Below are 26,310 nucleotides of genomic sequence, written 5' to 3' on the forward strand. Positions count from 1 at the left end.
TGCCCCATGATTTTAGTGATGCACATAACTTTTTCATGGAAGGATTATGAAGATTCCCCATGTATTTATATCATTTTACCATACTTTTAACTATTTTCATTTTGAAAATGTGCTGATAGAACCCATCATTCAATTTCGGTGGAATTGTACACTGCAAAACTCGTATCCGCAACAAAACTCATTTCATAAGTGATTTCCATAGTTTTGAGAAAAAGGGGGCTTCGAGACCATTACACTAGTAAGGAATAACCGTACATGAATGAGTCATCAAGGGTCCAGTCCAAATCTACTATCAAAGAACTGGATAAACCACCTAGAGGAATATCATGAAAAGCCATACATCCTCGAGATCTAACAGCATAGTTTGCAATCCAATCAACACGAGTATTCCCCTTGTTGAGAGTGCGCAGCAAAAGCTCAATACCTTCACCTGAGAAGATCGCCAAGAGGGAGTCCAAGTCTGAGCCCGTCAACATACCTAGTTTGACCTACATTCACTCAAAAGCTTAAGCCAATGAGTTATAAGCCAACTAGGATATATTAACTACTCAATACTATATCAATTATCTGATGTGAGACTTTTCTAACATAAGTCACATGTATATCTCAACAATCTCCCCCTCACGTGTGAGCTCAGTGTTAGATTTGCTCCCCCTTAATTTAGGTATTATTTTGCAATGCACCCGCAACTATGTACAACAACCATCATCAACTGCTAACTTGGGATTGCATCACCCATGGTCTCTATCTCGCGTCGCGAGACCAACTATCCATAGTCACTTCTTGCCAGACCAACCGAAATGGCAATTTTCACTCGAAACAAGCGTAGATTGGGGGTCCACCAATTAACCATCGACTCTAATATCATTTGTTGGGAGTGCGCAGTAGAAGCTCGATACCTTTACCTGAGGAGATCACCAAGAGGGAGTCCAAGTCCGAGCTCGTCAACATATTCAGTTGGATCCACCTTCACTCAAAAGCTTAAGTTAATGAGTTATAGGCCAACCATGATATATTAACTACTCAATACCACATCAATTATCCGATGTGAGATTTCTCTAACATAACTCACACGTGTATCTCAACACCCCTTTTTATAAGTAACTTGCAATTTGACTTCCAATTGCCTCTACAAAATTAAGCCAATTTGCATAACTAAAGAAACGATGAATGACCCAGGGGAGTCGCTTGTCAATTATGTTAAGGACATGACCGAAGTGGAATCCGTCTCGAGTATGACTCTATGGTGGTTCAGGTTGCAAGCTAACAGTAACTGAAACCCTTGAAGAGCAGCTCCGAGCCGAGCCTTGATACCTGAGCAAATTACCAAAGCCGTCGAGCACTTGCCTTCCTCATTTCAACAGTAATATTTATTGGCTTATAAAGTTTCCAAGATTGAGTGGAGTATCAGATACACAAACACACATACATGTGTATGTGAAGGACGTCACTTTGTAACAAATTTTCTTACTAATAATTTCCACATTCCCAAGATTGTGGCGAGGATTGAGTAAATTACAAGTTTATATACAAACAAGTTGTGTATCTGAATTGGTGTATCGAGCAAAGCAAAGTAATTATTGTGATATGTATTCTATTATCCGCGCAATGCACGGACATCAAACTAGTTTGGGTATGATTTCACTTGAATTGAACCCATCTGTCTCGAAAGGTCAAAAATTGATTATTGGATTCGGATGGCAATAGGCACCAAAAGATTTGAAGTCGAACTGATTATATGGAAAAGGAAGTGAATCACCCCTTGGATGTCCTAGTTAGAAAAAGGGATAATGATATAAATAGTTGCTGAACTTTAGACCAGTATGCAATGTGGTCCATGAATTTTTAATTTGTTCGATGCGGTACCTAGACTTTAGTAAATATTCAAATTAGTACCTGAATTATATGAAAATGTCCAATGTTATTATTCTATTAATTCAAGTCTAGGGATAACATTGAATATTTTCATATATTCCATGAACTAGATTGAACATGTATCAAAAGTTTACTGACCACATTGAACAAATTAAAGTTCAGGGACCACATTGCACATTAGCCTAAAATTCGGGAATCATATGTGACATTTTCCTTTAGAAAAAAGGAAGAATTTAAGTAAAAGAGGAATTGAACTTGAAGCTGATGCAAATCAATGTCATTTTGTTAAGTCAATTAGATGATGGCTATGGGTTATAATTGTCACATCCCGATTTTTGGGCCTGGGAAGCCGCAGATAAATGGTAATGAATTGGGCGAGTGATACGACCTGAGGGTCGGTAATGGGATGGACAGTATGGTCGGAATGTGTGTACTGAGGGTTGGTCATGGTTCAATCGAAAGATTGTTCATGAATTGGCCTAGGGATCGACAGTGGAATGACTCCCCGATCGTGCACGTCGATTAGAGTGATATGACTGTGGAAAGACCCTTCGACCATAAGAGCCGTTAGTGAGACGATCCGGGACGATCATGGATCGACGCAGTGTCGACATGTGTCGGTCGTGGGTGATACCGCACAGCTATGCTTCGATCATGGGTGACCATAAGTTGATTCCGGGGTACCGGGTTTCACAAGGCCACATGACAACCGATGGTCGACCATGAGTAGTTGATATTCGAACGTGGACCGATAGAGAATCGGCCATGGATCATTGCGTCAAGTCGGGTATGCCATGGATAGGCCATGTGCCAGGCCATGAGCCTAATGGCTAGGCTGCAGACCTGCCATTGTGCCAGCCGCGTCGGCCAGGCCGTGTGCCCGGACATGGCCGGCCCTTGTGCTAGTTAGCTAGGCCACGGACCGGCTATGTGCCCAGCCGTGTGCCGGCCATTGTGCCTGACCCTCATGCCAAGTGTTGTGCCCGTAAGATCCGACTCCGACCAAGTCCCGTGCCCGAGAAACTTGGCCATGAACCGTACCTTATGCCCATCCATGAGCCACGGCATGTGTTAAGCCCATGACCCGACCCCTCGCTCATGTGGCCCAATGTGCAGCTCGGCACGGCGCTCGTGCGGCTTGGCGCGGCGCCCGTGCGCTTGGCCACGCACCCTACCATGTGTCCGGCCCGTGTGGCCCTGTAGCGTGCCAGGCCATGTGCCCGATTAGACCAGGCCACGCGCCCAGTTAGCCGATTGGCTTAAGGTTATCCCATTCAACTTGAATCTTGTCTTGGTTATGTTTGGGGATATTTGAGGACATTCTTGTGTCGAACCTCGGATTGAATGGGATTATTAAGATTGTTTTGTTGCGAAAAACCCTCGGAAAATAGGGGAAACAAGTATGATGCGGGATTGCGATTTTGGCATCGATTAGTCAATCTTGTGCACTCTGGTTGACCCGAGTTAATTGTAGGTGGAACCAGCATTTTCTGAGGACTTAGATTGGCTTCACGGTTTGGAAAATTGTAGAATGAACTAGAAAATAAGGTTAGACCAAGTCAAATCTTCTTCTCCAAGCCATATTAATTAGCTTGGACTTTGAGGCCTCCCGTCATGATGATATGCAATAAATGAATGAAGACTTTGAGGTCCCCTTCATCATGACTTGGACTTTGAGGCACCATCATCATGACAAATATTAATGGTCTTGAGCGAGGAGCAAGTTTGGAGTCTATAAATAGAGGAAGCCCTCCCCTCTCTCTCACGCCATTCTCACGCCTCTCTCTCCATTCCCACACACATCACCAACCTTATCTCTTGCTTCATTGCTTCTTGTTCACGCCGAAAAAGAGAGAAAGAGAGAGAAAGTTCACCGGCTAGCTCGTGTCTCTTCTTGTTATTCGGCAAACTAGAGAGCTCAAAGCCAAGACGCCATCTTCCACGTGTTCAAGCCTCACGCCAAGATCCGTTTACTCACGTGTTCAAGCTTAAGAACCGCCGAGACTCTCGTGTTCCTTTCCTGTTCATGTTTTTATCGTTGAGTAAGTGAATTCCCTAATATCGGGAAAGGATGTTGAGATGTGTTGTGACGTGGTTTGCTTGGACCGTTTCTCGATCGTTTGGTTGGTCGTAGTTGGTTCATTTTCTTAGTTTGATCATGTTTTATGTTTGATGTTTGTCTTGAGATAGAATCGAGATTTGGCTGGTAAAGTGCACATGATATAGCCATGCGTGGTGTTCTCTTGTATGAACTTTGCTATTGATCTGCCATCGATGCGGGTGCGGTAAGGGCCGACTTATGTTAACGGCGATTGATATATCCTCACTTGATATTAGTGTTTTCACTTGCTGAGTCTCCCCGACTCATCTCCCGTTGTTTCCCTTTTTCAGGTCCGTAGGATGGCATCTCCCCTAGCCCGCGTTGGCAATCCCGTGGAGTAGAGAGCCGAAGTGCTCACCGTGATAGATGTCAGAGAAGACTGCACCTACCGCCGAATCACGACGCTTGTGATGTTTGATGAGGGCCTAACGGACTTGGTGCCTCATCCTTACGTGGCGTGGTATCGCTATGTGAACGGAGAATGGATTGGATCCCTATGTGGGTTCAATGGTGCTTTGGCGGTGCGGGCGGGCCAGCTCCAGGATAAAGCCACGGGTGGGATGTGAGATGGCCAGGCGGACAGGACTAGGGTGGAGGTGAAGAAGCGAGGAGTGAGAAGCCGTAGTAGGTATAGGATAACCCAAGTCAAGTTTTGCTATTCATAGTCGGATATGAAAATATGTGATAATTGCCATGACTCAAAAGAACGGGCTTGTTAAAATATGTTTGCATGCACTATAAATATAAGGTTTGCTCATGATGCTGCTTGTCTAAATTCCGTTGTTGTTCTAAATGTGATTGTCCCGAGTTTACGTTTCCGCTTGTGCTTATTAAAAAGATAACAATGAACGGGACGTCACGTTAATGATCCCGAGGTGGGGGCGTTACAATAATTGCCTTTTGTGTAATATGCTGTCCATAAAGGAAAAGGAAAAAGGCAAATAAAATCAATTGCGTGTAAATTGTGTTGGGTTAGGCCCACCTACATAGGCCTGGATTTCACAGGACTTGCAAGATTGTCCATAAATCTCAAGAGAGCGGGGTCTCCGCGCTTGTAATAAAAATTATCAAAAAGAAAAAGAACTCGGCAACAATCCATGTTTGGGCTAGGTACAATTTGGGCATTGACTCGAGCCTTGTTTGTCCACAAGGTACTTGATACGATTCAGTTGAACTTACTTAAAATGTGTTTTATATGATGAAAAGACCCACTTTAATTAGGCAAATCTCGAATCCATAAAATACTGTACTAACCTCATGAACCAGATGAGACGCGAGTCTAAATCCGGATGGGTGACCCAAAAATGAAATGTGTACTATATGTCTTACCCACTAACACAAAATCGAACATTTAACAACAGGACAATCCGTTGGTGTTAGTGAATTAAGTAGAGAAATACTTATTATTTTGTGCACCAGCTCAGTGACAATGAATTAATTAGTAAGGTCAGTGGAAGGCAAGCTTCACTTGAAAGTTTGACACTTAAATTTAGTGAGCCCTTGAATCGTTCTTTTCTTTTTCCGGTAGAAACGAGAATTACATAGCAAATAAGAACAGATACAAAAGAGGAAGTCCCGGGCTATGGTGACCCCTATGGTCCCGCTACAACAACCAGAGGTTCGAACATCATATTAGGACACCCGAGGGATATTGGCGGACAGAATTCAAAATTTGAATTGCAGGAGCCAGGTCTCCGAGGGCGAGCTTGGGAGGGAGTTTTTGCTTTTGCTTGGTAAAGAATTTCGGGGACGAATAGCATTGACCATCCCAATAGTCTTATGTATAGATTATCCAGTGTACTTGATTGATTTTCAAAACTCGTGTTTGCCCGAGGAAGGCCGACCCCAAATATCACTAACCGCAGATTCGTTATGCGCTTTAATTCCTCAACTTCTGTGACTGCAGCTAGCCTCCGCAGGGATCTGTTCAGAGTTGAACATGGTTGTGGTTCGGGTTTCCTCTTCGTCCATGGTGGCTGCTTAGTTAGCTATAAATGACCATAATGTGCTTAGATAGCTAGGCATCATCAGACAGTTTGATGATTGGAGCAAGCACGACTTATCAAAGTGCATTTATCATCTTTTGAGTTCCACTAAATTTCAGAGTGCATCACCTCATTCAAGACATACATTTATTGTACCTCTCAGGATGATATTGCAGTGGATCTAGAAAAATGACGGGAAGGATATGTATGAACAACGCGTTTTGAGCAGTCCAAATTCACCAGTAGTGAAAGGTTTTGTGATCATCAAAGAAGCACGAATTACATTAGTTCTTGACAGGATATGAATTATACAAGCTAGTTCAAAGGTCAGAAGAAAATACAAGTCAACTGGATTGCAATTACTTTAGCTAGCTGAATCAGTTGCACATGCACATAGTTGTATGCAATCAAGGAAGTACGAACATCCTCTGTTCCTATTTTTCAGGAAGAAAGAGATGGCAAGTGTAATATTCGGGAAAAAAAAAAAAAAAGTCAAAAAGTCAAAAGTTGCTACAGTAACACTCTGATTTTCTCATTTAAGCCGAGAGCTGGCTCGGCCGAGACAGAGAGAAAGGAGAAGAAAGAAAAAGAGAGAAAGGGAAAGGAAAGGAAGAAGAAGAAAAAGGAAAGGCTCACGTCATCGGAGCCTCGCCAGCTCGGATCAACTTCGTATTTCAACGTTCGGTAAGCACTCGCGCCCCTCGTTCGTTTGATCGGAGAAGTTTTCCGATTTAGGGTTTAAATTCGGAATTTTGGGAAATTCAAGCGGCGAAGTCTGATTTTTGAGTCGTTCAGCTGCGTATTTTTATAGAATTGATAATTTACAGTATTGCGGAGCCGTGGGATTTTACGGAACCTGATTTGGACTTACGGTTTGCTGGATATGAATTTTTGAAGTTGAGTGCGCAGTGAACAGTGCGCGAACAGTGGTTTTTAGGCCGATTTTCGTCGGTTTTCGGCTCGATTTTTGGGCTGCCAAGTTGGGGTTCCTGTAGTGCTCTGAATAAGCTTTCTCTTGACTATAAGTTCGCTTAGAACGGAGTTTAGTGGAGAAAGTTATGGCGCAATTAAGTTTCACGCTCAAATTCCGCATCGTGGACGAATTTGGATAATCGCTTTGGACGAATGATTTGGGGGCATCTTTTAGTCGTTATATTAGCGTCTAAGCTTAGTTGAGCCGAATCGTAGTTGAAGTATCCTTTTACTCGGTTTTGATACCGTTTTTCGGCTTATTGTTAGGTATTCGAGTGCGTCGGCTCGAGAAACCGCTGTAGGTTAGTTTTCAGCTTTTCAAGGTGAGTGGTACTATCTCTTCTTTGGTTTTATAAAAATCATATCTCGAAAGAATTGTGATTCGATATAAATATATATGTTGAACTTAAAAGAACATTTTGCTGCATAAATTGGGATCGAGCATTTACTACTTTTTAGTATTTGAGAATGATTTGGGAATCGTTTTTGGAAATGTATTATGAAAGGATACATATGTATATTGTGTTATGAACTAGTTTATGAAATGAGTTCGGAAATTATTCAAGAAATGCTCTACGAAATGTATTTCTGGCGGATGAGCCGTATTGTGAGAAAGTTATTTGTTTGATTTGTGAAATGTATTATGGATTGGAATTCTGATATTGGATGATGATTGTTTAATGCTCAATATGACTGTGAACCCATTGAAGGGTTTTGGGGTATGCATACCGGGTTTAGGATATCCTTCTGGGCCGAGCCACCGGCTTTGTAGGTGGAGACCTTGCCAAGGGGGGAATCTTGGTAGCCTTGTCACAAGGCTTTGTGTCGTGACCATAGTTAGATATTGAGCAATAGATTGGTCGATGGAATGGACCATCGACGTTTGATATAATATGAGATTCATCAATGGAATAGACCATTGATGTGTGATTTGAGATTAGTCAATGGAATGGACCATTGACGTGGTTTGTATAGAGATTGATCAATGGACTTGACCATTGATAGTTTGAATTGTGATGGTGGATTTAAATGTGTATTTGTGACTTGTACAAAGTTTTGATGAAATGAAATAACTCTTATGTGATTCTATATGTATTTTAAACCTTGGGTTTGACTTCTGAAGTTCTGGTATTGCTTTGTACACATGCATAGTGATTGCTCGATCTACTTAGAAGAGATGTACTATTCACTGAGCTGTGGTTGCTCATCCCTCTCTTTCCCAATCTTTTCAGGTTCCTCGGCTAGCGGCCGTTAGTACGAGAGCGCTATCGCGGGGACGTTTGGGAGTTAGATTTTTGGGTATGATTTTTGGAGTCGTTTGTAAGGTTGTTGATAGTTCGTCGGGTTGGCTGAGTTCTTGATGTACATGTTCTTTTGGTGGATTATAGAAACTCTGATGATGTAACCAACCCGTTGGTTTATCTGATATATATGTGGTTTGAGATATATATGTTGATAACAGGTTGTTGGTTATTGTCGTGGCTGCGTCCTTCGTGTGGAAGGATGGCCGTGTCATCCCCCTTTTCTAGTTGTTTTTGGGGTGTGACAGCAAGAAAAACTGTCTACCCAACTGACACACGCAGATGCTTAACCTTCTCATCATTGAACATTCTGAACTTCCAAATAAGGTATCAAATGTATCAGATTTCGAGACCCAAACCTGGTCCACATGTAACATCTCACAATCATGCAATTGCAGAGATTTCAGATTCTTGAAGCTGGAAGGATCAGGAACCTCAACCAAAGATCTGCATCCATAGATGCACAAGTCTTCCAGTGAATCTAATCTTCCTTGAATCATGACAAGATTATGACACTGCTGTATATCAAGTTTGGTGAGCTTCTTCAAGTTTGAGAGATCAGGCAATCTCTCAAGCAAAGGGAGTTCACCTAGCTTTAACATTATCAGGTTCTCCAAACCCTCAAAGCTTTGAATATCAATTAGACTAGGACATTGCTGCAGGTGAAGTTCAGTCAGCTTCTTCAAGTTTAATAGGTCAGGTAATCTCTCAAGTTGTACAATCTCTATGACCTTCAACATTCTCGGATTTCCCAGGCGTTGAATACATTGAATATCGACCAGATTATTACAGTGCCCCAAATGCAGTTCATTGAGCTTCTTTAAGTTTGAAAGATCAGGTAAGTCTCTCAAGAGTATTTAATGCTCTAAGGTCCAAAGTCTGAAGATTCTCCAAACCTTGAAGGCCATGGACACCTGTTATTACAGAAGAATAAATCCTTAGCTCGGATAGTTCCCTCAAATTTGATAGATCAATTGATGTTTCCAGTGATCGAGAGGATTTAACAAGCAAGCACAATAAGCTTGATGGAAGCCTAGGGAGGAACTGCAGGTTAAAACAAAGAAGTTCAAGTCTTTTAAGTTCAGAGAGAAGACCAATATCTGCATGGAGGACAGTTATGGTGTCACAGGACAACTTTAGAGACTCCAGATTGCATTACCTTCCAATCCACCATGGTGATGGATCCTGTACGAGCTCGATTGTGTCCACAAAAATAGAATCCTCTTCAGCCAAACAAAACTCGGGAACTTGTGTGATCTCCAAATTCAACTCTGTCAAATTTATCAGGTTCGAGAGATTCGGGAGTGTCTTCATCGAATTCGTACCAATGTGCAAACTGCGCAGGCTTTCAGGAAGCCTTGGTATGTAACATATTCTAGCGTTTGAAAATTTCAAGATCCTCAAGGATAATAACCTCCCAATATCATCAGGGATGGCCCCCTCCAGACGTCGGCAAAACTCTGCATCTCTTCCAACTTCTCCAACATCTCAATTGCATTGGGTATACTTCTTATGGAACTACCGCACAACCTTAGTATTTTCAAATTCTTCAAGTTCCCAAGTGAATTAGGCAACTCTGCACTATGTGTGTGGGACAGATTCAGCACGACTAGTGATTTTAAATTCCCAATTGAGTCCGGAATTCTCTTGAGCCACTTGCACCCACTCAAAGATAAGTGTTTAAGCTTTACAAGCACTCCAATATCAAGAGGATGTTGAGAAATCTCAACGTGTTCCAAAGAGAGCCTAAATAGAGAGGTTAATTTGCTAATTGAACTGCAGTAATTTAGGGACAGACATTCACAAGCACTGAGAATCTCGAGTTTTTTCATCCCTCCCGAGCCTGGAATTTCTCTTATAGAAGTTGAGTCAATAAGAAGTTCCTTCAACGAATCTAAGTTGGCCAGCCCTTTTGGTAACTTGTGAAGTTTGCGACAGAACCTCAAATTCAAAAGAACCAACTGCTTCAACTGCCTTATAGATTCGTCAATCTGAACCAATCTTCCACAGCTTTCGAGGATCAACCGCTCTAAATTTACACATGCAGTGAAGTCAGGACTTCAATGCAATTGAGCACAACCAGTCAAATTCAAAACTTTTAAGTTCCTTGCCATCTGTAAACAACGATCAAAGAGTTAAGTAATCAAGAATTGAATAAAGAGGCTGCAACTACAAAAAATAGTGGGTTTCACTGAAAATAATAGTACCTTTATATGACTCCAACCATCCCAACTTTCTGAAAACTTACTCCATGATAGATCAAGAACGACCATGTTCATCATGGAAAAAGTGGTCAGTGTAAGTACAGGAGGAAAGTTATGCCATGAAAGCCATCTAAGCTCAGATAGGATGGGTGGATTCTTTGGGAGTGTATTCGTTGAGAAGCCACTCCGAGGCCAATTATCCAGTACAGGACTCATTTCTATGTATCTAAGATTTGATAGCCTCCCTAACAATTCATTGGTCAAAGACTGCTGCAACCGGTGGTCAAACTTCAGACAAAGAGCTTCCACTTTTTCTGTTCCCTATAAGGCGAAACAAAAAAAAAGAAACAAGGAAATGATACTTAATAAAAAAAAAGACAAGCAAATGATATTTAAGCGACAACTAATCTTCCCTCCATAAATATGTCGCTCGAGAAGTCAACAAGAATTAACAACTCCCCTTATTTTAAGTGAACAATCAACATGGAAAGGCATAAAATGTGTCAAATTGATGGGACAAATATGTTAATGCCATTTTACCTTCTTTCTCATCACAATGTCTGAAGCTTCCTCGTGATTCCATAATCTGGTCTGCTTCTCTAGTTCCATGTTACATTCTTGGTGAACAATGTCTCTACGAAGGTCTCTTAGTTGATCATGCGGCCATAGTTTATTGTCTTCTCCAATTTTTATCGAAGACATCGGCTGAAGGACTTGAAGACCTTCACCTGGGAAGAGATTGGAAGCGTTCCACATGTGTAGCACAATCCTTTTATCAAATCCAATGAAAAGACAAGCTATATCAAGAAAAATCTGCTTTTGCCGATCATCCAAAGCATCATAACATAATTTCAACTTTCTCTTAACTTCCTCATGAGGAACCTTTTCCAACTTCTTCAATGTAACATCCCAAACAGCTTTGCTTTTACTCGAGAGTAGTGAACCTATAACCTCAAGAGCAAGAGGAAGACCCCCAGTCATTTTTACCACTTCCTTGGAGAAAGCAGCATTCTCACCCAAAGGGTGATCTCTTCTAAAAGCATGTTTGCAGAAAAGTTGAAGAGATTGATTGAAGTCCATTACAGTAAGCTCATAAGTACAACGGACCTCAGGCACATTGAAGACATCCTTGTTTCTACTGGTGATAATTATCCTACTTCCTAGACCAAACCACACAGGCTTTCCAGTAAGTGCATTCAAATGAATCTTTTTATCAACATCATCAGGTAGAACCAAAACCGTTTTGCGCCACAATCTTTCTTGTATTGTCTTAATTCCATCGTCAGCATTACTAATGTTCGACCAGTTTCTTTTGAGGATATTAGAGAGTAGCTGATTCTGCAAACACTCAATGCCCTTTAGCTGTGAAGTTTCTTGTCACGCCCCGCACCCTACGAGCGTGCGATCATCCCGCGATGGTCGATCATTGAACGCGACGTCCCAGACACGTCGCCGACCCAAACGAAACACCCAACGATAAAGGCAAGCGGAAGCGAAATTAAAACAACCCAGACAATAAAATATGACAAAGGGATAGCACAAAACAATAATTCCAAATACACAACATCAAAAGGGAATAGTGGTGGGGTATCCTACTTCGCTATACAAAAGAGGGGCACACAAAATATGGGGTAACTTGACCCGTCCTCCATCCCCGAGATACCCTGGTGTCGTCTCCAATCAATCACGGTCGCAGATCTGAAAATGGTTATATAATAACCGTGAGAACGAGTCTCAATAAGCAACCCCCTATACCCCACATAGGCCAATGCGTACCCAGACAAGTCGTACATGCAATCTACCCGATTACATATATATAATTCACATAAATGGACTTACCTCGCCATCCAACCACATGCCCACACTGCACATTAGTCAAATCATAATAATGCAATAATAGTCAATGACACATCAAAATCATTTGAGCGCCATACACACGTACGTTCATCCAATTCAATCCAAACACATTTCACATGCGCATCCATCCAACTTTCACACGACCCGGGTCAACACCCCACAGGTCAGCCCTCCGATCAATCCGGGCTCTGTCCCGGGTCAACACCCCACAGGACCTTTCAAAAACAAACTTTCACACGACCCGGGTCAACACCCCACAGGTCAGCCCTCCGATCAATCCGGGCTCTGTCCCGGGTCAACACCCCACAGGACCTTTCAAAAACAAACTTTCACACGACCCGGGTCAACACCCCACAGGTCAGCCCTCCGATCAATCCGGGCTCTGTCCCGGGTCAACACCCCACAGGACCTTTCAAAAACAAACTTTCACACGACCCGGGTCAACACCCCACAGGTCAGCCCTCCGATCAATCCGGGCTCTGTCCCGGGTCAACACCCCACAGGACCTTTCTTACTTTCACACGACCCGGGTCAACACCCCACAGGTCCTTTCTCACAACCCGGGTCAACACCCCTCAGGTTGGCAGCCCTCCGATCGATCCGGGCTTATCAAGCATACACGCCACATAATTCAATCAATTTCATGGCATTCACACGTTCAAATATCACCCAAGTGAGTCCAGACAACAACAATACAAAATTCACCATGCTCTTAGTCATATAAATCAATTTCAATCACCACCCTTTCACCAATGTCAATCTAGCACGCCACATCAGTCAACTCAATTCATGCTCCCGACATCGGCCCACCGACCCGACATTCAAGTCGGCACATTCAATTAATCCAATTCACCCACAAGCGCCACGACAATTCAGTCAGGCATATTTATCTCAGTCAATCACTAAATCAGCCGCACAATTATCGCCACAATAATTCACCAATTAAGCACAATCAGTCTAATTAGCCCACGCCTAATTAAAGTCCTAAGCCAGTACTAAACACATCCTAAACAAGTCTAAAAATACCCAAAGTACTAGGTAGGGTTTAGGAAGTCACTTACTTGGTTTTGGCCCGGAGAAAATCGGCTCGGGCCTAAAATGGCCCGAGTGAACAGTGTCTCACTCGGCGCGGGCAAGGGCGCGACGGGCGCGGGGCTTGGCCACGGTGCTCGGCCATGGGCACAGCCCTCGGCCACGGGCACAAGGCCCGGCCACGGGCTCGGCCACGGGCACACGCATGGGCACGAGCGCGGGCAACGGGCACGGGCGCGAGCACGGCGACGGGCGCGCGGCTTGGTCGCGTGGGCGACGAGCCGGCCACGGCTTGGGCAAGCCCGGCACGCTGGCGGGCTGGTGTGGCCGGGCCGCCGGGCCGACCGAGGCGGTGACGCCGGCGCAGCGACGCGGCGGCGATGAGCTGCAGGCGGCGGCGAACCGAGAAAGAGATCAGTGGGGGTGAGGGTGAGAGAGAAAGAGAGAGATCGGGCCGAGGGAGAGGGTGAACCGGCGGCGACGGAGTGGCACTGCGGCCGTGCTGGCGGGTCGGGTGGCGTCGGGTGGCCGGGCTGGAGCGACAGCGAGCGGCAGCACGCGGCGGCGAACGGCGGGAAGACAAAGGAGAGAAGAGGAAGTCGGGTGAGGCGGTTGGTGCGGCTAGAGGGGTGCTCGGCGGGACGACAGCGACGCCGAGCATCGGGACGGCCAGGGAGCTGGCCGGGCACGACCGGACGACGGCCGGGACTCGCCGGACGCGGCGGCAAGCAGCGGCGGCGAACCGAGAAAGAGATCACGGGGGTGAGGGTGAGGGAGAGAGAGAGAGAGATCGGGGCTGAGGGAGAGGGGCGAACCGGCGGCGACGGAGTGGCACGGCGCGGCTGCTGGCGGGGTCGGGTGGCGTCGGGCTGGCCGGCTGGAGCGACGGCGAGCGGCGGCGACGCGGCGGCGAACGGCGGGAAGACAAAGGAGAGAAGAGGAAGTCGGCTGAGGCGGTTGGTGCGGCTAGAGGGGTGCTCGGCGGGACGACAGCGACGCTCGAGGCATCGGGACAGCGGCAGGGAGCGGCCGGACGATCGGGACGACGGCCGGGACTCGCCGGACGCGGCGGCAGCGGCGGCGAGCCGAGCTCGCGCGTTCGGGAGAGGAGGAAGGTAGCATCGGGACGAAGCTGCCAGCGAGCGACGCGGCGGCATGGCGAAGGCGCGAGGGAGACGGCGGCGTCGGCGGCTGGTGGAGCGGGGTCGGGCGGAGGGCGACCGAGTGGCGGCTGCGGAGGCGGGGAGGAGTTGCGGTGGACGGGAGTCGGGGGAGGGGAGATTGACCAGGTGACGGGGCGGCCGAGGAACCGCAAGCGGCCGGGTCGGGCGGCGCGGCGCGGCGGTCGAGCTAGCGACGGCGGCGCGCGGCGACGGCCGAGCGAGCTCGGGCGATCGGCGTCGGGCAACGGGGAAAAGGAACAGAAGCGGACGCAGAGGCTGGAACAGAAGCGACGAGGAAGAAGAAGAAGAGAAAGGAAGAAGAAGAAAGAGAAGAAAAGGAGAAAGGAAGAGAGAGAGAGTGTGTCAGGGTAGGTCTGCATGGGCGTGGCTGAGGGGAGACGTGCGCGGCCAGAGGAGAAAGAGAGAGAGAGAGAGAGAGAGAGAGAGAGAGAGAGAGAGAGAGAGAGAGAGAGAGAGAGACGTGCGCGAAGGGACGTTGCACGGGGGGGTGGGTGGCGCGGCGCAGAGGAGAGAGGAGAGAGAGAGAAAGATAATTTTTATCTTCGAGCGCGATCCAACGGACACGGTTTAAACTAAAAATCGATTTAACGGTCGCGATTCAAATATTAAATGCAATCCGATGACCCAATTTCAAAACCGAAAGCGATCTACCGATCCAAAATAAGCCTCGCATATAAAAAGGGACAAAGGCCGAATTAATTAAATCAAACTATAGCGAGGGAGGTCTACTAGTCCAAATTCGCACCCGGTCAAAAACTCCCATTTTTCCATTATTCCTGACAATCTCAACGCTGGCTACGATAATATCGACACCGTCCAATTAAATTCGTCCTGAAACTCCCGAAAATCGACTGCCAAGTTCGAGGTCTAAATAACGGCCAAATTCGATCGAATGCGATTCTAGCGAAATCTCAAGATTTAAAAAAAATAATAACCGGGAGTGATCAGTTCCCGGGCGAGATTTTTACTATAAGCGCACTGACGAAATACCCGTTTTATAAATCCCAAAAATGGGCCAAAATTCGGAATGTCACAACTCTTCCCCCCTTACAAAAATTTCGTCCTCGAAATTTACAATTCAACCCAACTATTCAAACAAATGGGGGTATTGGTGTCGCATCAACTCTTCACTTTCCCACGTCGCACCTTCGGTTCCATGGTGTTCCCAAATCACTCTGACTGTTTCAATTGACTGCTGAACCAACTTGGGACCCGTGATGCTCCTCTCACCCACTCATCCCAATAAACCGGTGTTCTGCAAACCCTGCCATACCATGCCCCAAACGGTGCCATTCTAAAACTCTGCTGATAGCTATTGTTATAGGCAAACTCAACCAAGGCAATTATTCTTTCCAACTTCCCCTAAAATCCAATGCACATGGTCGCAGCATATCTTCCAAAGTCTGAATCGTCCTCTCAGACTAGCCATTCGTCTGCGACTAATAGGCCGTGCTAAACTGTAACCTTGTTCCTAATGCCGTATGAAGACTTTTCCAATAAGCGGCAGTAAACTTAGGACCACGGTCTGAAGTGATCGTCACTAGTACTCCATGAAGATGAACTATCTGTTGCACGCACCATCTTGCGTACCTTCCTAACGCGAAGTCCTTTCGCATTGCCAGAAAACGTGCTGATCTTATCAGCCGATCTACTATAACCCAAATTGAATCATGGCCCCTTTGGCTTCTTGGTAGTTTCATAACAAAGTCCGTCACGTTATGCTCTCATTTCTATTCGGTGATTTCCAATGACTGCAACAATCCACCCGGTTTACAATGCCGTGCCTTCACTTGTTGGCATGTTAGATACTCGGTCACGTGCTTTGCTACATCTACTTTCATGCCTTCCATCAACAATGTTGCCATAGGTCCTGATACATTTTCGCGCTACCCGGGTAAATACTGTAATTACTATGGTGAGCTTTTGACAAAATCCCCTCCTTAAGCTCGGCATCACAGGGTACACTCAACCGTCTACGGAACTTCAGTATTCCATCCTCGGATACCTGAAAATCCAATTTCCTTTTTGTGGCATCCTTACTCAGAATCTTTTGAATCTCTGGGTCCGTCGACCGTAAAGCATTAATCTTAGTTTGGATCTCCGGTTCAATCCTCAATACGACAAGTACACTTGAAAACATGGCTCACTTCAAACTTAAACTCTGAATCTCGGACTCATTCCAACAAGGTCCATTCTTTGACCATCATATGCGCAACGCTCGATTTCCAACTCAGTGCATCCGCTACCTTATTAGCCTTTCTGGGGTGATATAAAATATCGCAGTCGTAGTCTTTAAGGAGTTCCATCCAATGACGCTGTCTCAGGCTAAGTTCCTTTTTTGAGAAAACCGATACCTTTAAACTCTGATAATCTGTATAAATCTAAAATGTCTCCCTACACGAGTAATGCCTCCAAATCTTAAGGACAAATATAATTACGGTCAAATTCCAAGTCATGCATCGGATAGTTCAGCTCATACGGTCTCAATTGACGCGATGCATATACCACTACTTTCCCGTGTTGCATTAGCACGCATCCCAATCCTCCTAACGACGCGTCACTGTAATTCTCAAATCCTCCCGGACTTGACGAGATCGCTAACACTGGCGCGGTCGTCAACCTCTGTTTCAATTCTTGGAAGCACCTTTCGCACTCATCCGTCTATTCAAACCTCGTCTCCTTCTTTAACAACCGTGCCAACGACGTAGCTAGTGCCGAAAACCCTTCCATGAAGCGCCTATAATAGCCTGCTAGACCCAAGAAGTTCCGAACCTCGGTTACTGACGTCGGCCTCGGCCAATTCGTGACGGCTTCAATCTTTGTCGAATCCACTACAATCCCTTCCCCAGTATCGCATGTCCTAAGAACGCTACTCAATGAAGCCAGAATTCGCACTTATTAAACTTAGAATAGAGTGCGTGTTCCCTTAAAGTCCATAGATCTCTTTTCCAAATGTAACTTATGCTTAGCGGGACTCTGCGAGTATACCAAGATATCGTCTATGAACACGATTACAAACTAATCCAGAAATTCCTTAAATACCCGATTCATTAAATTCATAAAGGCTGCAGGGGCATTCGTCAGTCCAAACGGCATCACCGTAAACTCATAGCGTCCATACCTCGTCCTAAATGCCGACTTCGGCACGTCCTCCTTCTTGATCCTCAATTGGTAGAAACTAGTCCTCAAGTCAATCTTAGAAAATATTGATGTCCCTTATAACTGGTCGAACAGGTCATTTACCCTTGGCAACAGGCGTTTATCCTTAATAGTCACCTGACTCAACTATTTGTAGTCACTACATAATCTTAACGATCTGTCCTTCTTCATCACGAATAAAACCGGCGCTCCCCATGGAGACTTACATAGACGAATAAAACCTTCTTCCAATAATTCTTGCATTTGAACCTTCAATTCCTTCAATTCTGACAACGACATCCTATAGGGTGCTTTCGAAATTGGTTCCGTCCCTAGGGCCAACTCAACCACAAACTCCACTTCACTATTAGGTGGCAATCCCGGCAATTCCTGAGGAAAGACATCGAGAAGGTTACACACCTCGGTTATGTCCTTTAGCCTTAGTTCCTCAACCAACTAGTCATCCACAAAATAATCACCTTTTTACACCTCGAAGATAAAGCTCAACCCATCCAATTTCATTCCAATGGTCTCTCAAAATAATCGCCTTAGTCCTTTACAAAATCCGAAATCTCCAAGCAACACATATCCTTCCCAACTCGTCCAAGAATATCGTCAGTAATTTAGAAATCCTTAAACCGATTGCGCCTACCCATTATAAGCAATTATACGTCGTGCATCACATAATGCATCTAGGCTTTTAAGACAAATTCTCTGATTCCTTCCCAATCACAACATACACATTTCCTTACGTCCGTAGCCGATTCTGATTATTCTGCGGGGCAGTTCCCGCTTAATGTCCTACTTGCGGTTGCTGCAATTGCATCAGTGGTCTAACCTGTCGAATCAACAATTTCTCACTTGGTGACCATGTTGGCCACATCCAAAACATGCTCCACTTCCACCTTGGCAATGGTCATTCCTACGCCTCTTTCCATAAGACCGACATGCGGCGTTGGAATAGTAATTCGGCTTCCCAAAGTTCCTTTTTACTAGAGGGACAAATCTCTGATTCTCTGTCATAGGCTTCTTTCCAAAGTTCCTATTGTCCCTAGCCGGCGCGTACCGCGATCCATTTCGGTAGCCCTTTCACTCGTATCCGTCTCAACCATCGAGCTCTCTCATACAACTCATTGTAATCCCTCAAGACTCAAAAATACTAACTGATTGCGGAATTCCAGTTCCAATCCATCCCGAAACCTCCTTGTCCTATCCACATGGTCCTTGACCATCCTTGGTTCGTACTTAGGCAACCTTATAAACTCGACCTCGTATTGATCGATTACATCCGAATCTAGCGAAGCCAAAGAAACTATATCATTTTCTGTCCTCACGTGCTCTCTGAAAGTACCTCCCATTGAAGGCCTCGATAACGACACCCCAGCTTGGAAATATGCCCTATGAAATATCCCACTTCGGGGGCCCTCTTACCAATCATTTGCATTTCCTTAAAGTTGATATACACACAGGGTCACTTTCTCATCATCAGTGCACCCGAATACCTCAAAGCCCCCCGTCCAAAGTAATGTAGCCTCCGGGTCACCTCTTCCCATCGAACCTCACAAGTTTAAATTTCAAAAAATATTCCAACCAACTGATGCATTTGTCTAACTGCATTAACTTACCCTTGGCCTTGATTCCCAACATTTCCATTATGCCCACGATTCCCGTTACTTTTATTGGTGGCGGCAACAGCGGCCTCAGAATCAGTAGTAATAGTCGCATTTCGCTCCTCAGTTTGCCTTCGCATTAAAATTCCAACTTCCTCGAGTGCCATCAAAATCTCGTTCCATCTGGGATCCCCCACAACTCCAACTTGCGGACTTACACGACCTCGACCTCAACCTCGGCTACTCGTACACACAGGGTTCACACCACTCACTTACCTGCTATAATTCCTCTTGGGAATTAAAGACCTAGGCCAACTATACCAGTCTAAGCTCTAGGCAGTGAATCACAATAATTCACTAAGCAGGCAGTCAATCACAACACCACTCAATCACAAAGAACAGCGATCGTGCACTAACCTCAAGTCCTGTCGCACCTGCATTTCACGTATTAGTGCATAATATCACTCAGCAATCACAACCAAGCACTCTAGGTAACGCATGGCCAACAAGTCTCCCTAACTAGCTACCCCAAAGTCATCGCTCCTTATCACTCCAAGCTTCGACCATCTTGGTTCGAGTTGACCTTGCTCTGATACCAAATCAACGGGGATGTCACGCCCCGCACCCTACGAGCGCGCGATCATCCCGCGATGGTCGATCATTGAACGCGACGTCCCAGACACGTCGCCGACCCAAACGAAACACCCAACGATAAAGGCAAGCGGAAGCGAAATTAAAACAACCCAGACAATAAAATATGACAAAGGGATAGCACAAAACAATAATTCCAAATACACAACATCAAAAGGGAATAGTGGTGGGGTATCCTACTTCGCTATACAAAAGAGGGGCACACAAAATATGGGGTAACTTGACCCGTCCTCCATCCCCGAGATACCCTGGTGTCGTCTCCAATCAATCACGGTCGCAGATCTGAAAATAGTTATATAATAACCGTGAGAACGAGTCTCAATAAGCAACCCCCTATACCCCACATAGGCCAATGCGTACCCAGACAAGTCGTACATGCAATCTACCCGATTACATATATATAATTCACATAAATGGACTTACCTCGCCATCCAACCACATGCCCACACTGCACATTAGTCAAATCATAATAATGCAATAATAGTCAATGACACATCAAAATCATTTGAGCGCCATACACACGTACGTTCATCCAATTCAACCCAAACACATTTCACATGCGCATCCATCCAACTTTCACACGACCCGGTCAACACCCCACAGTCGCCCTCCGATCAATCCGGGCTCGTCCCGGTCAACACCCCACGGGACCTTTCAAAAACAAACTTTCACACGACCCGGTCAACACCCCACTGAGTCGCCCTCCGATCAATCCGGCTCTGTCCCGGTCAACACCCCACAGGACCTTTCAAAAACAAACTTTCACACGACCCGGGTCAACACCCCACTGGTCGCCCTCCGATCAATCCGGCTCGTCCCGGTCAACACCCCAGGACCTTTCAAAAACAAACTTTCACACGACCCGGTCAACACCCCTAGTCGCCCTCCGATCAATCCGGGCTCTGTCCCGGGTCAACACCCCACAGGACCTTTCTTACTTTCACACGACCCGGGTCAACACCCCACAGGTCCTTTCTCACAACCCGGGTCAACACCCCTCAGGTTGGCAGCCCTCCGATCGATCCGGGCTTATCAAGCATACACGCCACATAATTCAATCAATTTCATGGCATTCACAAGTTCAAATATCACCCAAGTGAGTCCAGACAACAACAATACAAAATTCACCATGCTCTTAGTCATATAAATCAATTTCAATCACCACCCTTTCACCAATGTCAATCTAGCACGCCACATCAGTCAACTCAATTCATGCTCCCGACATCGGCCCACCGACCCGACATTCAAGTCGGCACATTCAATTAATCCAATTCACCCACAAGCGCCACGACAATTCAGTCAGGCATATTTATCTCAGTCAATCACTAAATCAGCCGCACAATTATCGCCACAATAATTCACCAATTAAGCACAATCAGTCTAATTAGCCCACGCCTAATTAAAGTCCTAAGCCAGTACTAAACACATCCTAAACAAGTCTAAAAATACCCAAAGTACTAGGTAGGGTTTAGGAAGTCACTTACTTGGTTTTGGCCCGGAGAAAATCGGCTCGGGCCTAAAATGGCCCGAGTGAACAGTGTCTCACTCGGCGCGGGCAAGGGCGCGACGGGCGCGGGGCTTGGCCACGGTGCTCGGCCATGGGCACAGCCCTCGGCCACGGGCACAAGGCCCGGCCACGGGCTCGGCCACGGGCACACGCATGGGCACGAGCGCGGGCAACGGGCACGGGCGCGAGCACGGCGACGGGCGCGCGGCTTGGTCGCGTGGGCGACGAGCCGGCCACGGCTTGGGCAAGCCCGGGCACGGGCCGGGCTGGCGGCTGGCCGGGCGTGGGCTGACCGAGGCGGTGACCAGCGGCAGCAGCGACGCGGCGGCGACGGCGGCGCGGCGGCGGCGAACTGAGAAAGAGATCAGCTGGGGGGTGAGGGTGAGGGAGAGAGAGAGAGAGAGAGATCGGGGCTGAAGGAGAGGGGTGAAACGGCGGCGACGGAGCGGCACGGCGCGGATGCTGGCGGGGTCGGGTGGCGTCGGGCTAGCCGACTGGAGCGACGGCGAGCGGCGGCGACGCGGCGGCGAACAGCGGGAAGCCAAAGGGGAGAAGAAGAAGTCGGCTGAGGCGGTTGGTGCGGCTGGAGGGGCGCTCGGCGGCGACGACAGCGACGCTCAGGCGTCGGGACGGCGCTGGGGAGCTGGCCGGACGACTGGACGACGGCTGGGACTCGCCGGACGCGGCGGCAAGCGGCGGCGGCGAACTGAGAAAGAGATCAGCTGGGGGGTGAGGGTGAGGGAGAGAGAGAGAGAGAGATCGGGGCTGAGGGAGAGGGGTGAACCGGCGGCGACGGAGTGGCACGGCGCGGCTGCTGGCGGGGTCGGGTGGCGTCGGGCTGGCCGGCTGGAGCGACGGCGAGCGGCGGCGACGCGGCGGCGAACGGCGGGAAGACAAAGGAGAGAAGAGGAAGTCGGCTGAGGCGGTTGGTGCGGCTAGAGGGGTGCTCGGCGGGACGACAGCGACGCTCAGGCATCGGGACGGCGCTGGGGAGCTGGCCGGACGACTGGACGACGGCTGGGACTCGCCGGACGCGGCGGCAAGCGGCGGCGGCGAACTAAGAAAGAGATCGGTGGGGGTGAGGGTGAGGGAGAGAGAGAGAGAGATCGGGGCGAGGGAGAGGGTGAACCGGCGGCGACGGAGTTAGCCTGTGATCTTGGCCGGGTCGGGTGGCGTCGGGCTGGCCATGGAGCGAGCGCGGCGCGGCGGCACGGCGGCGAACGGCGGGAAGACAAAGGAGAGAAGAGGAAGTCGGCTGAGGCGGTTGGTGCGGCTAGAGGGGTGCTCGGCGGGACGACAGCGACGCTCAGGCGTCGGGACGGCGCTGGGGAGCTGGCCGGACGACTGGACGACGGCTGGGACTCGCCGGACGCGGCGGCAAGCGGCGGCGAGCTGAGCTCGCGCGTTCGGGAGAGGAGGAAGGTAGCATCGGGACGAAGCTGCCGAGCGACGCGGCGGCATGGCGAAGGCGCGAGGGAGACGGCGGCGTCGGCTGCTGGTGGAGCGGGGTCGGGCGGAGGGCGACCGAGTGGCGGCTGCGGAGGCGGGGAGGAGTTGCGGTGGACGGGAGTCGGGGGAGGGGAGATTGACCAGGTGACGGGGCGGCCGAGGGAACTGCAAGCGGCTGGTCAGGCGGCGCGGCGCGGCGGTCGAGCTAGCGACGGCGGCGCGCGACGGCCAAGCGAGCTCAGGCGATCGGCGTCGGGCAACAGGGAAAAGGAACAGAAGCGGACGCAGAGGCTGGAACAGAAGCGACGAGGAAGAAGAAGAAGAGAAAGGAAGAAGAAGAAAGAGAAGAAAAGGAGAAAGGAAGAGAGAGAGAGTGTGTCAGGGTAGGTCTGCATGGGCGTGGCTGAGGGGAGACGTGCGCGGCCAGAGGAGAAAGAGAGAGAGAGAGAGAGAGAGAGAGAGAGAGAGAGAGAGAGAGAGAGAGACGTGCGCGAAGGGACGTTGCACGGGGGGGTGGGTGGCGCGGCGCAGAGGAGAGAGGAGAGAGAGAGAAAGAAAAAGATAATTTTTATCTTCGAGCGCGATCCAACGGACACGGTTTAAACTAAAAATCGATTTAACGGTCGCGATTCAAATATTAAATGCAATCCGATGACCCAATTTCAAAACCGAAAGCGATCTACCGATCCAAAATAAGCCTCGCATATAAAAAGGGACAAAGGCCGAATTAATTAAATCAAACTATAGCGAGGGAGGTCTACTAGTCCAAATTCGCACCCGGTCAAAAACTCCCATTTTTCCATTATTCCTGACAATCTCAACGCTGGCTACGATAATATCGACACCGTCCAATTAAATTCGTCCTGAAACTCCCGAAAATCGACTGCCAAGTTCGAGGTCTAAATAACGGCCAAATTCGATCGAATGCGATTCTAGCGAAATCTCAAGATTTAAAAAAAATAATAACCGGGAGTGATCAGTTCCCGGGCGAGATTTTTACTATAAGCGCACTGACGAAATACCCGTTTTATAAATCCCAAAAATGGGCCAAAATTCGGAATGTCACATTTCTCTGACATTAGAAAGAAATCAACAATCTTCAAAACAGCATGATAGCTGGTTGCATATGATTTTTGCAAGAGTAGTCTTTCCTACACCCCCCATAACGTGGATTCCGAGAATCTCTATGTCCTCCGAAGAATCCCCACACATTCTATTGATTTCCTTCATATGATGTTCAACGCCGATCAAGCAGTCAGTCACCAGCAGATAAACCTTTTTCAACTCTACTATAACCTTATGGACAATATGGTTTACAAGCTCTCCTTCACGTCTTATATTGTGAAAGCAAAAAAGAAAATGAAAAAGAATTAGAAGCATGAAGAAAAAGGTACGTAGCAATATATAGAAGCTATGATCAAGTGCCTAGTGGTCATTGAATCAATGTCCCATCCTTTTAGATCGCCAACCTCCTTGAGAGCAGCCTTCCATTTGCTGATAACCTCACAAGCAAATTGCTTCTTATGCAAAACAAAGGCATCTCCATAAGACCCAGTTTGATGACGAACCTCGGATAGTGTAACATCGTGAAAAATGGGCATGATCTTCTGTCTCCTTGGAAAAGATGGGAATTGAAATTTTTGAGTGATTGATTGCTTTGACTAATTCAGGACCGATCTTTTCTCCAGTTCACAGCTCTTCATCATCTCTATATGTGTGGATTCCAGTAGCTAATAGGCTTGTATACAGGAAATCTGTAATGCCTGAGCGAGTATCAGGTTCTCTGAAACTCAAGAAAACATCATAGCCATATCCAGATGACGTGGAGGTTGATGATGTTACACCATGGAGCTAGCAAGGTTTTCCTTCTTGCTGAATCTTCATTTCAGGGATTTGTGCAGAATTATGGACAAGTTCCTTAGCTGATGAGGATGCACAGTCCCGACTAGAAGTTATCTCCATGTTGGTTGCTTTTACAGCTGCTAATCCTTCTTTCCACTCGTGAAATTGAATGTTCTCGCTTGTTTTTTCAAGAAACATTATGCCGGGAAGGCCATAAGAGAATCTTGGTCATAGCAGCAAAACAGCCATTATGGTATTCACCTATAACTCATTTTTACAGAAATTGGATTACAGGTAGCATTACCAGGACTTTGCTGTTCAGGAAGTGAATGTTATCTGTTATATCATGATGGTTCGTCCATGACGAGGTGTGTCCAAGGACACCATTTGCTCTAATAGGATGCATATCTAAGAGAGACCTTTTGAAAAGGTGTGGGAGGTTATCTTTTAAGAGTGTTTTTTAAATAGTTTCTGAAAATAACCATTGGGTGATGAGAAGACAAAAAAAAGAACGTTCTGCAGAAACTGAATGCTCTCTCCTTCTCTCTCCATCAAAGAACACAAAAAAAGGCTTTCATTATCTATTTTGAGAAACGATCGGCATTAACGTTGTGGAACATGTATACCTTCCTCGTGATTGTATACGAACCAACGTGAAGTCGAAGATTCATCTATTGCACACCGGTGAATCAACGTATATTCCTGGGTATTTCGTTTGTCGAGAACCGCAAGAGGTTAGTCATTCCCGATAATTTTTTTCCAACATTGGTATCAGAGCCCATGTTATGATCTCTGCCTTATTTTTCCGTCGAATTTTTTCGCTTGCTGTTTGATATGGAGATCAAGATGATGAACATCATACCGTCTGCATCTTCATTGCTCGGGAATTGCAAGAGGAATCGTCGAAAATGAACCGAACCGAAGAATGGGCTTGGAGGTTATGGGCAACAGTTTTGTTCGGTCGATTTTCAAAAGACAAATTTATGGTGAAAATCGATTTTGATCATACGGGGTGAAAGTACTCGTCGAGACGAACAGAACGGCGGGTGGCACACCACCAAACGACGCCGGACACGCCCACACGCGCATCCAGAAGCCGCGGTGCGTGAGCGCCATGCACGCGTCGCTGAACCGGCATATGCTTACGTCATCAATGACGTCATCAAACCGTCGGTAACCGACCCGCTGACGTCATCGATAATGTCATCATCTGACCCGACTGATGACCTGACTCGACCGGAGACTTGACCTGGAAGTCCGACCCGACCCGATTGACTGGTCAACTGATCGGACCGGTCTGTCTGGTTTGACCGATCAATCGGTCGGACCGGCTTAGAGCCGGTTTTGGCATGCTGCGCGTGCAGCACACGCGCTGCGCACTTAGGCAACGCGTGTGGGTGCGTGGAAGCTCCGATTGGAGCGTGGTTGTTGTCCTTGTGTTCGTATGGAAGTGCTCTACATTGTGATGTAGTTATTTTACATGTTTGAGGTTTTTAAAGGTATAAAAAAATGCATATGGAACCCTAGATGGGTATAAATGCATTGTTTATTCCTTTGAACCTGTATTTCCCTATGGTTTTGGAGATACAGAAGCTAGCCTAC

At 47.1% G+C, this 26,310-nt stretch overlaps 1 pseudogene; it reads right to left on the reverse strand.

Annotated features, from left to right (window-relative positions):
* Positions 1-8,458: 8,458 nt before the first annotated feature.
* On the reverse strand, positions 8,459-25,585 carry LOC115684381 (disease resistance protein L6-like; annotated as a pseudogene).
* Positions 25,586-26,310: the final 725 nt, after the last annotated feature.

This window comes from Syzygium oleosum, unplaced genomic scaffold (genome assembly GCF_021117445.2).
Source record: "Syzygium oleosum isolate NSW1041296 unplaced genomic scaffold, Sole_v2.1 Sole_v2.16, whole genome shotgun sequence".
Taxonomy (NCBI): Eukaryota; Viridiplantae; Streptophyta; class Magnoliopsida; order Myrtales; family Myrtaceae; genus Syzygium; species Syzygium oleosum.